This window comes from Girardinichthys multiradiatus, chromosome 12, assembly GCF_021462225.1.
Source record: "Girardinichthys multiradiatus isolate DD_20200921_A chromosome 12, DD_fGirMul_XY1, whole genome shotgun sequence".
Taxonomy (NCBI): domain Eukaryota; kingdom Metazoa; phylum Chordata; class Actinopteri; order Cyprinodontiformes; family Goodeidae; genus Girardinichthys; species Girardinichthys multiradiatus.
The window spans coordinates 33,316,153-33,332,880 of NC_061805.1; positions in this window are offsets into that span (position 1 = coordinate 33,316,153).

The following is a 16,728-nucleotide window of genomic DNA, read 5'->3' on the forward strand; positions in this document are numbered from 1 at the left end:
GAGGAGAATTTTAAATTCTATTCTGGATTTAACAGGGAGCCAATGAAGGGAAGCTAAAGTAGGATAAATATAATCTCTCTTTTTAATTTTCCTCAGAACTCTTGCTGCAGCATTTTGAATCAGCTGAAGGCTTTTAACTGCATTTTACTAAAAACAAGTTCTGTAGTTATCTGATATAAGTCTGCCTGATTGATAATAAAATAAATATGGGTGTTAATCAGTGTTTCATAGTAGTAATTGAGTAATGCACCTTTAAAGCAACAACTCTGATTTTAAATGTAAAATAATTATTTTAACCTTTCCTGCTTATGGATCCAGTGCAACTTGCAGAATAATGGGAGGAATTAATTAGCTGTATAACTCTAGAGCTGCTCATCTATTATTTAACAGTCAGTCAGTCATTTTCTACCACTTATTCCATAGTGGGTCACAGGGGAGCTGGTGAATATCTCCAGCAGTCTATGGGTGAGAGGCAGGGTACACCCTGGACAGGTCACCAGTCCATTGCAGGGCAACACACAAGCAACCACACACACACACTCATTCATACACCTAAGGGCAATTTAGAGTGACCAATTAACCTAACAGGCATGTCTTTGGACTGTGGGAGGAAGCCAGAGTACCCAGTGAGAACCCACGCATGCACGGGGAGAACATGCAAACTCCATGCAGAAAGACCCCTGGCCAGGAATCGAACCCAGGACCTTCTTGCTGTAAGGCAACAGTGCTACCAACTGCGACACCATGCAGCCCCTATTATTTAACAGTTGAAAAAAAATATATTTATTAGCTATAGTGTTTTAAACGGAGTAAAGGAGTAATGCTATCTGCTGGAATGAAGGTGTATTGCAGTTTTCTTTGCAACTTCCCTGCATGTCATTAGGCTGATTTAAATAAATGGTCTGTGGATTCTATGCAATGGAAAAAGAAAGCATACAACTATACAAAAACAGATCCCGGGGCTTTAAATCCTGGGGCTTCCGTTGAATACGAGATAATAAAAACAAAATAAAATAAACAAATCAGGCATAAACAAACATAACATAAAATTTAATAAAATGAAGATATTTGCACTGATTGTTTATAAAACACTGGAATGAACTTTGTGATCAATTTGATGAAATATTTTGCAACTATAGTCTCTTTCCATGTAGGTTTGGGGTAGTTTATGTTAATGCAGCACATTTGAATGGGACAAATTAAAATAACTACATAAAACATTTCTGAAATATAAAAATATTGTTTTGCTTCATTCTTTTCCCATTTTCAGTCATGTCCTTAGGACAGCATTTGACTCTACAATCCTTTTGGTAAATGGATGTAAACATTATTATATAGACATTATTGAAAATATAATTAGGAACTAAATTTGAGCCTTTATTTTACCTTTTGCTGAAGAACACTTGTGGAGGCTGCGGCTATTTTGGGTGAAAGAAACATGATCAGACAGTGAGGGTCGGTCCCTCTGATGGCGAAGGCAGCTGACAGGAGGTGGGGGGGAAGGGGGGGCCAGACAGAGGGGTACAGTGGAATTGTGTGTATGTGTGTATTAGGTGATGAAGAGGAGTCTTTTTGGCAATTACATTCAGTTCTGATTATTCACACTTTTTACATTTTAACAAATCTTGGTCACTTTTTGCTGATGAACAGGATATTGAGATTGTTGGAAGAAGGTAATGATGATGTGTTTCATTACAGGCATTACAGAGACCAAGGACAAACTAAATATGCATGTTTGTAGTTTCACAGTTTAGTGCAGACACCTCAATATCCAGTCGTACTCTCACGCATACAGCCATTTGTATGTCGGTTTGGGGTCAGAACTCAGGTTCAAACAGATGGCTGGCTTTGGTTGTTTAATGAGGTGCAAAAAAGATTTAAATGTCAGACATCAGCTCTTTGTTGTTATGCTATTTCCTCCTCAGTGTGTTTCAGGGTCGACTTGGAAAGCAGATTTTATCAGTGCTTGTAGGTTATTCAGTAACAGTGTTCCACTGCAATATCTTCAAGATGAGCAAATCAGGGATAGCTGATATTGTGGACAAAGGATGCTGAACATGGCATGGAGGAGAAAAAAGAGGGAGACCACAGAGAATGGTGAGTTGAAGAATCTTTGAATAATGACTTACGGAAAAACACAGAACTCAGGCAGGAACACAGGGATATAGATACGGGGAAGTGAGCAGAGAATCCAACGGAGAATAATGAAAACCTGAAGGTATAAATACTAGGGTAGGGATCAGAATGGACCAATGAACAATGCAGGTGTTCAGAAGGAATCAAGAGCAGCTGGTAGAAGATACAGTACATGACAACTGAAGGAGGAAGGTTAATTAACACAGATGATAAGGGAATCCAGGGGAATAACAAAACATCTATGTGGACAGAAATAAGTAAAAAGTGGAACCAACTAAAGAACATTACCAGCATGCCAGTCTTCAGTACAGCTCTCTAGCAGTGAGCTCTGGGATTTTTAGATTTACCTTCCTTACCATCCTGTTCATCGACGGGATGCTAAGTATGGACCTGTGTCCAGAGTAAAAGCTGTCTTTATCTCTATCAGTCTCTGACATCAGCCTCAGGAAAGGTTGCTCCTCTCCTCACTTTCAGCTGTGAGAGGTTTCAGGGGTTTCTTGCATGTACAACATGTTTAAGTCAACCCAGAGTATCTCAGTGAAATCAATACCTGGGCTGTGACTTCATTCCATGAATTTCCATTTCTTAATTTTCCTCCAGTCTTTAGTGGATTTAATGGTATGTTTTGAGTCATTCTTTGTCAAGTTATTTGATCCATGCTTCCCCACTTGAAAGGAATAGACATCCACAGAGATTTTAACTGGATTCCACTCAATGAAATAATCTCCTTTTATAATTTATTCATCTTTTATTTTGAGTCATTGTTTTCAGTCATTTCTTAATTTAAATAAATATATTTTCACAATGGCTGCACGGTGGCACAGTTGGTAGCACTGTTGCCTTGCAGCAAGAAGGTCCTGGGTTCCATTCCTGCCCTGGGGTCTTTCTGCATGGAGTTTGCATGTTCTCCCCGTGCATGCGTGGGTTCTCACTGGGTACTCTGGCTTCCTCCCACAGCCCAAAGACATGCCTGTTAGGTTAATTGGTCTCTCTAAATTGTCCCTTAGGTGTATGAATATGTGTGTGTATGGTTGTTTGTGTGTTGCCCTGCGATGGACTGGTGACCTGTCCAGGGTGTACTCTGCCTCTTGCCCATAGACTGCTGGAGATAGGCACCAGCTCCCCTGTGACCCACTATGGAATAAGCAGTAGAAAATGACTGACTGACATTTTCATAACCAACATTAAACTTCAAACAAATTATGGCTATCTTTAAAATCTATCAAATACTTCCAACAATCCTTTTCTTCACAGCAACTGTGCAAGTTTTGCTACCAGGAAATACTTCTATAATTTCCTTGCCATAAATATACACTAAAAAATGTTAGTTTACCTTACAGAAAGATTAATAATGTTGATCTTGATGAGTTCCTTTAAGGATTTTCAGGAGAGATCTATGAGAAAGGGTGAGGGAATTGCCATGTAGCAGGCAAGTTCAGATTTTGTTGCAATCACCAGTCTTGCTGGTTTGTGAATGAGTCTGGATGCTTGCAGGTGTTACCACTGTACAGAAAGTCCCAAATGTCTGATATGTTAGACAACACAGCTATAAGAGTTGAGATATTTATGCATTTGTGTGTTTGTTATGCTATCCTGATTCTGAGTTTTATTATGAAGATTGGCATCTGCATGCACCAGTGAGAATTTAAATATATACATTAAAATTGTGGATCTGGTCATCAGCTTTATTAGACCAATCTTGCTCAGGTTTGAAGATGTAGATGCCAAAGATTACATAATCCCTGAAAAAAAGTAATATAGTCCAGCACGTTAATATTTTTAAGCAGTATTAAAAATAAAACATCAAAAGTAACGAAGTGAATGTGTAATATTTTAAAACAGTTATTTTTTTGTTAATAATCTATATAGTGACTTCCTTTTTTCTGATGTTTGGAAACAATTCTTTATATTGTTATAAAAGAAAAAGAAGGGGCATAATCTTTTCTCCTTATTTGTACACTGCTCAAAAAAATAAAGGGAACACTTAAACAACACAATATAACTCCAAGTGAATCAAACTTCTGTGAAATCAAACTGTCCACTTAGGAAGCAACACTGATTGACAATCAATTTCAGATGCTGTTGTGCAAATGGAATAGACAACAGGGGGAAATCTTTGGCGATAATCAAGACACTCAATAAAGGAGTGGTTCTGCAGGTGGGGACCACAGACCACTTCTCAGTATCTTTGCTTTCTGGCTGATGTTTTGGTCACTTTTGAATGTTGGTGGTACTTTCACACTCGTGGTAGCACGAGACGGACTCTACAACCCACACAAGTGACTCGGGTAGTGCAGCTCATCCAGGATGGCACATCAATGTGAGCTGTGGCAAGGTTTGCTGTGTCTGTCAGCGTAGTGTCCAGAGCCTGGAGGTGCTACCAGAAGACAGGCCAGTACACCAGGAAATGTGGAGGAGGCCGTAGGAGGGCAAAAACCCAGCAGCAGGACCGCTACCTCCGCCTTTGTGCAAGGAGGAACAGGAGGAGCACTGCCAGAGCCCTGCAAAATGACCTCCAGCAGGCCACAAATGTGCATGTGTCTGCACAAACGGTTAGAAACCGACTCCATGAGGATGGTATGAGGGCCCGACATCCACAAATGGGGGTTGTGCTCACAGCCCAACACCGTGCAGGACGCTTGGCATTTGCCAGAGAACACCAGGATTGGCAAATTCGCCACTGGCTTCCTGTGCTCTTCACTGATGAAAGCAGGTTCACACTGAGCACATGTGACAGACATGACAGAGTCTGGAGACACCGTGGAGAACAATCTGCTGCCTGCAACATCCTTCAGCATAACCGGTTTGGCAGTAGGTCAGTAATGGTGTGGGGTGGCATTCCTTTGGAGGGCCACACAGCCCTCCATGTGCTCGCCAGAGGTAGCCTGACTGCCATTAGGTACAAAGATGAGATCCTCAGACCCCTTGTGAGACCATATGGTGGTGCAATTGACCCTGGGTTCCTCCTAATGCAGGACAATGCTAGACCTCATGTGGCTGGAGTGTGTCAGCAGTTTCTGCAAGATGAAGACATTGAAGCTATGGACTGGCCCGCCCGTTCCCCAGACCTGAATCCCATTGAGCACATCTGGGACATCATGTCTCGCTCCATCCACCAGTTGCACCACAGACTGTCCAGGAGTTGGCGGATGCTTTATTCCAGGTCTGGGAGGAGATCCCTCAGGAGACCATCCACCGTCTCATCAGGAGCATGTCCAGGCGTTGTAGGGAGGTCATACAGACACATGGAGGCCACACACAATACTGAGCCTCATTTTGACTTGTTTTAAGGACATTACATCAAAGTTGGATCAGCCTATAGAGTGTTTTTCCAGTTTAAGTTTGTGTGTGACTCCAAATCCAGGCCTCCATTGGTTAATAAATTTGATTTCCATTGATGATTTTTGTGTGATTTTGTTGTCAGCACATTCAACTTTGTACAGAACAAAGTATTCAAAGAGAATATTTCACTCATTCAGATCTAGGATGTGTTATTGTATTTCTCTACTACAAAATAAAAAGAAATAAAATTAAATCCCTTCTGGTCACAACCCCAAGAGACTCGCCCCGATTATGTTCAAAGATTTGTTTTCACCTAATTTAACTTATACCGTGGTTACATGGTGCCACATGGTGACAGATCAAGGTGGCATCTACACAGTTAATGGAAAAGCTGTGTGGTAATTTTTGCATTATGATTCCCAGGTGTGGTAAAAACGGTGACGCTGACATTACAGCACTACCAGAAAAATGCATCAGATGTAAATGTGTGGGAGCCACACTCTCTCTCTCACACACACACACACACAGCAAAAAATGAGTGATAAGGACAGTAAGGTAAGACCAAAAGCTAATGAAGGGGAAAAACAACAACACAGATAGCTGGAGGCAGAGATGCTGATATATCAATTTTTAATGACAGAGATGGCTTGCTGCACACACACAAAGTACTTTATTAATACTAATGGAAGGGGAGCATGTTGTGTCAGGTGATGAGTTGAAGTATCACACCCATGTAAACACAGGCAGAGCCTTTAACAGTTCTGTGTGCATCAGACAATTTCAAACCAAATGTATAATCAGTAAAACCTTTCTGATATTGTGATTTGTGATATGTCTTTTGGTAACTTCAGCTATTATAATTTTTTTAATATTCAGCTTTTTATTCAATTTTTTGGCCCCATTAAAATGAATAAAAAATCTTAAAGATTCCATCAAATTCAGCAAAATGTTCTCGCTCTTTAACACCTTAATACTTCCACATACTTTTAGCCTGAAACTCCATTCAACTTTTAAAAAATTCACAAGCCATGAAGTTATTTTCAAATGATTCAGCTTTTTGATAGTGGTTACGCTTCTTCTACAATCGCGATTAAAAATTTTTTCCAAGATTTTTTAAGTTTTAGATTTTATAATGTAATCCAATGGCGGAATTCTCCAGCTGCTAGAGCGCACACTTTACCTTTTTGAAAACCTATAAACAAACTCTCCTTACTCGTTCAGTTTTCAGTCTATGTACACAAATCATGCTTCAAAACATATGATTTTCTTTTTGGATTCAGAAAATGTAACTCTCTTTGATGTGGGATTACAGATTTAAGAGAAATCCCCCAAAAAGTAACTCAAAGTCAACACGCCTTGAATGGGCCAGGTATAGAAATTCTACAAAAAAATCAGGCAGGAACTCCATAAACTGACATATTTTTCAATCGTCGCCTTTCCTAAACCGTTTGATGTAGAGACATGAGCTTTGTACATATTAATCTTCAGACCTTTTTGGCACTCACAATTAGAAAATATTTTTGATACCTTTTACTGTTTTGTCAGGAAGTACGTTCGTTTCAGAGTATCAACTCCGTCAGACAGCCTCAAAATAAAAACTTTCAAAATGATCCACTTTTTTACATTGTCACTCCTCCTAGACAGATTAATGTAGACACATGAAAACCTCCATGATTTTTCAGCAAAGCCTGGTGATTCATATTTGCATGATTCACATCGATAACCTTTAGTTTCTGAGTTAAAGAAAGTTGTTCGGGAGTAAGTTCAGCCAGTTTTGACTTGTGCTGCATTTTTTCCCTTCACTTTACCTAGCGCTGTGCCTTTAATAATATATTGTCAACAAAAAAGATTAGTGTTCCCCTCTCCGTTCTGATAAAAACAATCCAAGAATGACACTGATATCCCTAATGGTTTCCGAGTAATGAGTAGTTCGGGAGCATGCTCCACCATTTTAAAATAGGCTGCAGCGGGAAGACCTGTATGGAGGACCGATCCTGCCATAATTAAAACTAAATACAGAAATAAGTAAATGACTCAATAAAAATAATTATTCGGCCAAAACATAGCTAGAAATATAAATTATTTCACCATTAAATGCAACAAAATAATAAAAAGAAGAGATTTATTCAATTATTGATCAATTAATCAGATATAAATGCATCTATTTCTATTTTAATCTACCATTTTTATTTAAACCACAAATTTTCAAATCATATTTTTTTTAACTATAATTTTCCTTTGTTTATTTGGTATAGGTGGATTTCTTGCCGTTTTATTTTTCCTACCCCTTTTAATTCTTTCAGATCTATTACCACTCAAATATATTTAAAACATGTTTTTTCCATAAAAATATATTATTTTTTAAATGATTTTACTGTCCTTTTATTTCTTTAGCACTGATATATTTCCCCTCTAATATACTCCTGTTGTATTTTTTTACCCAATGGATTTCCCTGAGCCCTTTTAGTTCCATCTTTCTTTTTAACATTACTTGGTCGCTGTATTGTCTTTTCTTCCTCAACATGAGGAAGAAATGTAAACACGAATGGGGCGGGACTGAAAGAGAGGGCGTGGTCTTTGGACCAGCGTCACCGCTTCAGCTTCTCTCCTATTAGCTGAGGTCAAGCCTCTAGGAAGTAGCTGCTGAGCTTCTGCCTGGGTCTGAAAAGGAGTTAGCAGAAACGGCTAACTTAACTTATGTCATGTTGCTAAATTTGGTGGTAGATTGCGCTGTAAGTTGGGATAGTTTACTGTATCCTGTTGACTTTAACTGAGAGAATACTACAGTTTGCCCGAAGTAGTAAAAGGAAGTCACACTTTCAAAATAAAAGCATCACTCAATGACGAACTTTTCACAAACTAAGGGAAACATACTACAAGGACTTTAACGTTAAATTAGCATCTTTAAACATTTACAATGATACTTTCTGAATAATATTAAGATATACATTTTTCAACAATAAATCCTAGTAAATTTGGCCAACATTATTCAGATATTAATCTTTTTAAAGTAAGTCATTCAAGGATGATTTCTGTCCTGATTAAGAGTTCAGTTTCTATAAATGTCACTATGTTTTATTTATATTTCATGTGGCATTTCTAAATTAAAGCCTCATAAACATGGGAAAATTACCTACATCAGTATCTAATGTGGGATTCCAGAATTAAAGCAATACTAATATGGCAATATCTCTTAATCTTTTAGTGTATTCATAACACCATTAAAAGAAAATTCTTAGTAGAATTGAGCTGCATAATCTCTTTATGTCACTTCATTCATATCTGATGTGGAAATTCAAAATTACATCTCTGGAATATTCCAATATTACTTATCTTTACACTATAATCATCTTAAAACAAATGTCAGCCAGAGACCTTTTCCTGTTAAGCTTAGAGTTGATTTGTCACTAAAAGTATACAACATGCTAGTGTTACCTAACAAGGTACTGTGAGCATTTTAGCTAGCATTAGCTTTTTAGCAAATTTTTAGCTAATACTCTGCTGTTATATTGCATGATGAAGTCAGTTGATGTTAGTCAACATGCTAGTGATAGCTAAAATGCTATCAAATGCTAATGTTAGCTAAAACGTTAACATTAGCATTTTAGCTAACATTCACCTTTAACGCTAAATTAACATACTGAATGGAGTGAGTTAATAATAGCACAAATGTTAGGATTAACCAATATAGTACTGTTAGCATTTTAGCTAGCACTGGTCATTCAGCTAATTTTAGCTTATACGCTGCTTTTTGCATTCTAGATGGCGTAAATTAATGACAGCGTTCTTGCTAGTGATAGCCCACAGACTAATGTTAGCATTTTAGTTAACATTAGCACTTTAGCTAATATTCGCCTTTAATGCTAAGATACTGAAATGAGTGAGTTAATATTAGCCAACATTCTAGGGTCAGCCAATATGCTACTGTTAGCATTTTGGCTAGCATTAGCGTTTTCATTTTAGCTAATTTTATCTCAAAAACTATTGTTATTATACTAGACAGAGTAAGCTAATGGTAGTCAACATGCTACTGTTTGCCTACATGCTAACATTAGCGTTTTAGCTAATATTAGCTTATACACTACTTTTAGCACACCCGATGTAGAAAGTTAATGTTAGTCTACATCCTAGTGATAACCCATGGATCATTTTTTTAAGGTTGTTCAGTGATATCCCTTGTCAATGCTATGCTGATGATATTCAGCTTTTCACAAATTTTAAAATCCAGTGTGTCTTGAAGCTTTCACTCTTACAGAACTCTTTAAAACATAAAATTCTAGATGTCAAATAATTTTTTCCATTTGAAAAGAGGTGAAAACTGAAGTTATTTGGTGAATTTTGATAGTAATTTATAATTTTAACCATGTATCAGAGATGCCTTTCATTTTTGTTTTTATCAGTTAAGCAATATTGGTAACCTTAGTTCCATCATATCCAAACTGCTCAGCTATTCATTCTTTTATTTCCTCTCACATTGTTTCATTTTTTTTTTTTTACATTAGAGCTTCACTGGATCTTAACCACCGCAAGTGAGACTTACAGCTTATCCAATGTCCAAAATGCAGCTGTCAACTTTTTTGACTAGATATAGTAAGTGCTCCCATGCCACACCTTTATTGATAGCTCTGCACTGGCTCTCTGTTCAACACAGAATACAGGTTTGGACATTTAAAGCAATGTGTAGTGATGAACCTTTATACATCTGTCTTTGTCCCCACTCCTGAAGGCCTCTTCCTTATCCAAGGTTAAGACTGGATAAGGAAGAGGCCTTCAGGAGTGGGGACAAAGACATATACAGAGAGGCGAAGTACAAGTTTGGCAAGGCAGTGAAAGAGGCCAAACGACTGTACTCTGAGAAGCTCCAAAACCAGTTCTCAGCCAACGACTCTGCGTCTGTCTGGAAAGGGCTCAGGCAGATCACCAACGACAAGCCGAAAGCCCCCCACTCCATCGACGACCGACGCCTCACCAACGACCTGAACGAGTTCTACTGCCGCTTTGAAAGACAAAGGGACAGTCCTGCAACCATCCCCCACAACACCCCCTAACAGCTGCAGCCACAATTCACCACCCCCACCTCCCCAACCTCAAAAGGGGCCTTGGCACCTCCAACCCCTACCCTGAAGTTCCCCCCTACCAGCCCCCAACCCACGCCATCCAGGAGAGGGATGTCAACAAACTCTTCAGGAGACAGAACCACCTGAAAGCTGCTGGACCGGATTCTGTCTCACAAGCCAGCCTGAAGTACTGCACTGATCAGCTGTCTCCAGTTTTCACAGACATTTTTAACACCTCACTGGAGACATGTCATGTGCCAGCCTGCTTCAAGTCCTCCACCATCGTCCCTGTTCCCAAGAAGCCAAGGACCACAGGGCTTAATGACTTCAGATCGGTCGCCCTGACCTCTGTGGTGATGAAGTCCTTTGAGCGCCTTGTGCTCTCACACATAAAAGACATCACCGACTCCCTCCTGGACCCCCTGCAGTTTGCCTACAGAGTCAACAGGTCTGTAGACAATGCAGTCAACCTAGCCCTTCACTTCATCCTCCGGCACCTGGACTCCACAGGAACCTACGCCAGGATCCTGTTTGTGGATTTCAGCTCTGCCTTCAACACCATTGTCCCAGCTCCGCTCCAGGAGAAGCTCTCCCAGCTGAGTGTGCCCGACTCCACATGCAGGTGGATCACTGACTTCCTGTCTGACAGGAAGCAGCGCGTGAGGCTGGGGAAGCACGGCTCTGACTCCCTGACCATCAGCACCGGTTCCCCCCAAGGCTGTGTTCTCTCTCCTCTGCTCTTCTCCCTGTACACCAACAGCTGCACCTCCAGTCACCAGTCTGTCAAGCTTCTGAAGTTTGCGGATGACACCACTCTGATTGGACTCATCTCTGATGGTGACAAGTCCGCGTACAGATGGGAGGTGGACCATCTGTTGGACTGGTGCAGCCAGAACAACCTTTAGCTCAATGCTCTAAAGACAGTGGAGATGGTTTTGGACTTCAGGCAGAACCCAGCCCCACCTGCCCCCATCACCCTCTGTGACTCCACAATTGACACTGTGGAATCTTTCCGCTTCCTGGGAACCATCATCTCCCAGGATCTCAAGTGGGAGCCAAACATCAGCTCCCTCATCAAGAAAGCCCAGCAGAGGATGTTCTTCCTGCGGCAGCCGAAGAAATTCAACCTGCCAAAGACTATGATGGTGCACTTCTACACAGCCATCATTGAGTCCATCCTCACCTCCTCTATCACCATCTGGTACGCCGCTGCTACAGCCAAGGATAAGGGCAGGCTGCAGTGTGTCATTCGGTCTGCTGAGAAGGTGATTGGCTGCAGTGTACTGTCGCTCCAGGAACTGTACACCTCCAGGACCCTGAAGCGGGCTGGGAAGATTCTCCCACCCCGATCACATACTCTTTGAAACTCTCCCCTCTGGCAGGAGGCTGCGGTCCATCCGGACCAAAACCTCACGCTGCAAGAACAGTTTTTTCCCATCTGCCACCAGCCTTGTAAACAAAGCCCAGAAACCACCCTGACACTCTCCCTTTCCCCCACACTCCCCCTTTTGTTTTTTGCTGACAGGACACTAGTAACCTGTAACTCTATGCGTTACATTAACGCTCAGCTTGGACTCCTGCTTTACTTGCACTGGCATACTTGCACACTGATCACCTGCACTGTTGTACCGCTCTGGCATCCTATACTGCTCTACATTTACTCTCACTCACTTAAAACTGTGCACATATATTTATATTATATTGTAGATATGTTTATACTGTTTAATTTGTATGGTATTGCACCGACTATGCCAAAACAAATTCCTTGTATGTCCAAAAACGTACTTGGCAATAAAGCTTTTCTGATTCTGATTCTCTGATCTTCTTCAACCATATGTCACCACCAGGACCCTGAGGTCAAGTGATCCAGGCCTGTTATTGGTCCTTAAATCAAGGCTTAGAACTAAAGCTGACAGAACCTTTGAAATCCCTATGCTCTGAAACTCCTTAGCCTTTCAATTATATTCTGATGACCCAATGGACTTGTTTAAGATGGAGCCGAAGACTCATTGTTGTAGACCGGCATTTAGAAAGCCTTGTATCTTGTTAGATTTACCTACACTGTGTTTTATCTTTTTCTTCCTGTCATTTTATTTTAACTTTATATGATTTATCATTTATACCAATTCTGCTCAGAAGGACTATGATTTTCAGATTTACTTTCTTACTTCCTAAATAACCATAATCTTACATTCTCCATGTACAGGATTTTAACAGGATTTCGAGTTATCCTCGATCTTATCTCTTTCATATATCATGGTAGCTATAAAAGCATGCAGCAGTGTATACTTGCTTAAAACCCTAACCCTCTCCTCTTTCTGTCTGCGCAATTGTAAGAATTTAAACATCCCAGAAGACTGTGTGCTGGAGTAGATTTTTTGTAGGAAATTTGAGGACATAGAAGAATAGGTGGCAGAGAACAAAGAATGCGGGGACAACAGGAACAACAGAAATGATGTGTGTTTAAATGGTGTGAAACAGTATTTGCACCCTTACAGATTTCACCTGTTTTTGTCACACTTAAATGTTTCAGGAGATCAGACAAATGTAACCAGAGTAAACCCAAAAATGATTTTTTAAATGACGATTTTGTTTATTAAGTGACAAAGCTATCAAACTAGCATATCCTGGTGTAATGACCATTTAAACCTCATAAGTGGTTGTGTCTTCCTTGATGGTAACAACTCCTATGAAGTGTTTGCGAATAAATATTTAACATCTCTGTGAACAACGTTTGGGCCACTCTTCTAGAATTATTTAACTTTAACCATATTGGAGGGCTTTTCAGCATGAAAAATGTGTTTAAGGCTAGTGTTTTCTAGAATTGCGCCGCTCAAGGTGGCAGCAGGTTGGAGTAGTTCTGTTACTTTTGATTCTGATTTATTCTTTTTTGGGAACTATTCCTCTTGTGGTGGATACAGTTGATTTTATTTGGACAACTGTCCACTACGGTGTCGGATACTGTGCAGCTTGAAGGATTTTTCTTAATAGTTTCTATTTTTGGATATTTGTTATGATGCATTGCCATGGCAACAGGGTTGTTTCTTACAACCGGGAGCAGCTCATTAATATCTCAAAAGCTTAAATAATACTTCAACTACAACCCCAAATCCCTGATGAGTTGAAAAGGAGACGCCGTGGATGCAGAGCAGGAGCTAAGAGAAGAGAGAGAAGGAGGAAGTTCAAACCATCTCTTCCATCGATTATGATGGGCAATGTGAGATCGTTGAGAAACAAGTTGGATGAACTCCAAGCCCTACAAAGGACCTAGCCAGAGTACCGGGCATGCAGTATTATGTGTTTTACTGAGACATGGCTGCAGGATCATATCCCCGACTCCAGCGTCTCTCTGCCGGGCTTTTTAACCATACGAGCAGACAGAGATTTAAAGAGGAGCGGCAAATGTAAAGGAGGTGGACTGGCAGTATTTGTGAACAACAGATGGTGTCATCCAGGACATGTAACTGTGAAGTGTCATCTCTGCAGTCCAGATATTGAACTGTTGGCAGTAAGTTTTCATCCATATTATTTACCCAGAGAGTTCACCGGTGTTATTTTGGCAACAGTTTACGTTCCACCTTCCGCTGTTGCCGACACTGCATGTTATGCCATCAGCTCAGTTTTTGTTAAGCTACAGACACAAAACCCCAATGCTTTTTTGGCAATTTCTGGTGATTTTAACCATGCTTCACTCTCTGCTACACTTCCAACGTTTCAACAGTTTGTCAGCTGCTCTACCAGAAAAAACAAAACATTGGATTTGTTTTATGCAAATGTCAAGGACTCATACATCTCTACAGCAAGATGTCCTCTAGGCAAATCAGATCACAATCTAGTTTTTCTCTGCTCGAAATATAAGCCCCTTGTTCAGAGGCAACCTGTAATAAAGAGGACTGTGAGAAAATGGTCACAGGAAGCCGAAGAAGCTCTGCAAGGTTGCTTTGAGGCTACAGACTGGGACGCACTGTGCCAGCCACATGGAGAGGACATCAATGCCATGACTGAGTGTGTAACCAACTATATAAACTTCTGTGTGGATAACATCATCCCCACCAGAACCGTGAGATGCTTCCCCAATAACAAACCTTGGATCACCAGTGACCTGAAGGACCTGCTTAACAAGAAAAAAGAGCCTTCAGAGAGGGAGACAGAGAATTATTGAGTAGTATACAGAAGCAACTTAAAGTCAAGATAAGAGACAGCAAGGAGGTGTACAAGAAGAAGCTGGAGAGCAAGCTCCAGCAAAACAATATCAGAGATGTGTGGACAGGGATGAAGAAGATCACAGGCTTCAGGCAGAAGGATGATCAGACCGATGGAGGTCTGGACAGAGCCAATGAACTGAACACGTTCTTCAATAGGTTCAGTTCAGAAACAAGCTTCGCATCCTCCTCTCCTGCTCACAGCCAAACAGACATTCCACCTTCCTTTGACCCACAGGACCCACAGCTGTCCAGTAACACCTCAAATGTTTTATCTTCCACCTCAGCCCTAGACCCTTCTGCTTCTACATGTTTGCCATCAACCATATCAGAAGATGCTGATGCTTCCTTTGCTTCCCCCTTCCACCTGTGTGTCTCAAGAAGTCAGGTGAAGATGCAACTGGAGAGACTGAATCGGAATAAGGCTGTAGGTCCAGATTATGTCAGCCCTAGAGTCCTGAAGGCCTGTGCAGAGCAGCTCTGTGGGATTCTGCAGCACCTCTTCAACCTTAGCCTGGCCCAGAAGAAGGTTCCGGTGTTGTGGAAGACCACCTGTCTTGTTCCGGTACCAAAGAAAACTCACCCATCAGTCCTCAATGACTATAGACCTGTTGCCCTGACATCTCACATCATGAAGGTCCTGGAGAGACTCCTGTTGGCCCACCTGAGTAAGCAAACAGTAAACCATCAGGACCCCCTTCAGTTTGCTTATCGCTGTGGAGTTGGAGTTGAAGATGCCATCATACACCTGTTTCAACAAACCCAATGTCATCTGGACAAAGCCAGCAGCACCGTGAGGATCATGTTCTTTGATTTCTCCAGTGCATTTAATACAATCCAACCTGATTTTCTTTGTCTGAAACTCCAGAAGACTCAGGTGGAGGCCTCAACAATCTCCTGGATCAAAGACTACCTGACAAACAGACCACAGTTTGTGAGACTGAAGGGTTGTGAGTCTAACCAGGTAGTCAGCAGCACAGGAGCAACACAGGGGACTGTACTCTCACAATTCCTTTTCACTCTGTACACCTCAGACTTCCAGTACAAGACAGACTCCTGTCATCTGCAGAAATACTCGGATGATTCTGCAGCCGTGGGGTGGATCAGAGATGGACAAGAAGCTGAGTACAGGAAGGTGGTGGACTGCTTTGTGGCATGGTGTGGAAACAATCATCTAATTTTGAACGTGACTAAAACAAGTGAGATGATTGTAGATTTTAAGAGAAACAGGAATAAGTCAAAAACGATTTCCATCTTGGGAGAAGAGGTGGAGATGGTGGAGGAGTATAAATACCTCGGTGTTCACCTGGACAACAGACTAGAGTGGAGATGCAACTGTGAAGCCATCTACAAGAAGGGACAGAGCAGACTGTACTTCTTGAGGAAGCTTAGGATCTTTGGTGTTTGCAGCAAGATGCTGCATATCTTCTATAAGTCTGTTGTGGAAAGTGTGATCTCTTCTGCCATCATCTGCTGGGGTACCAGCATCAGAGCCAGGGACTTAAAAAAGCTCAACAAGCTGATAAAGAAGGCTGGTTCTGTTCTGTGGACTCCTCTGGAACCTCTGGAGATCATTGTACAAAGAAGGATTCTTCATAAAATGAAGAACATTATGGAGAACCCTGAGCATCCTCTTCATGAGACTGTCCTACAACAACAGTGTCTTCAGTCAGAGGCTTCTTCAGATCTGCTGTAAGACGGAGCGCTACAGGAGATCCTTCCTGCCCACAGCCATCAGCATCTACAACGCCTCTTTGAGGAAACCCTCATAATGAGTTACAACAACATTTAATTTCCCTGTGGGATTAATAAAGTATTTTTGAATTTGAATTGAATTGAATTGAATGTTACAACATCACAATCAGTCTTAAGTCTTGACTTTGACTTGGCCACTCTAATCCCTTCATTTTGTTTGTGTTTTTTAAAGCTATTTAGAGGTAGACCTGCCACTGTGCTTTTGAACATTGTCCTGCTCCATAAACCAAGTGCACTTGAGCTGAATGTCATAAACTGATGGCTGTATATTCTCCATCAGGATGATCTGTTGGAGA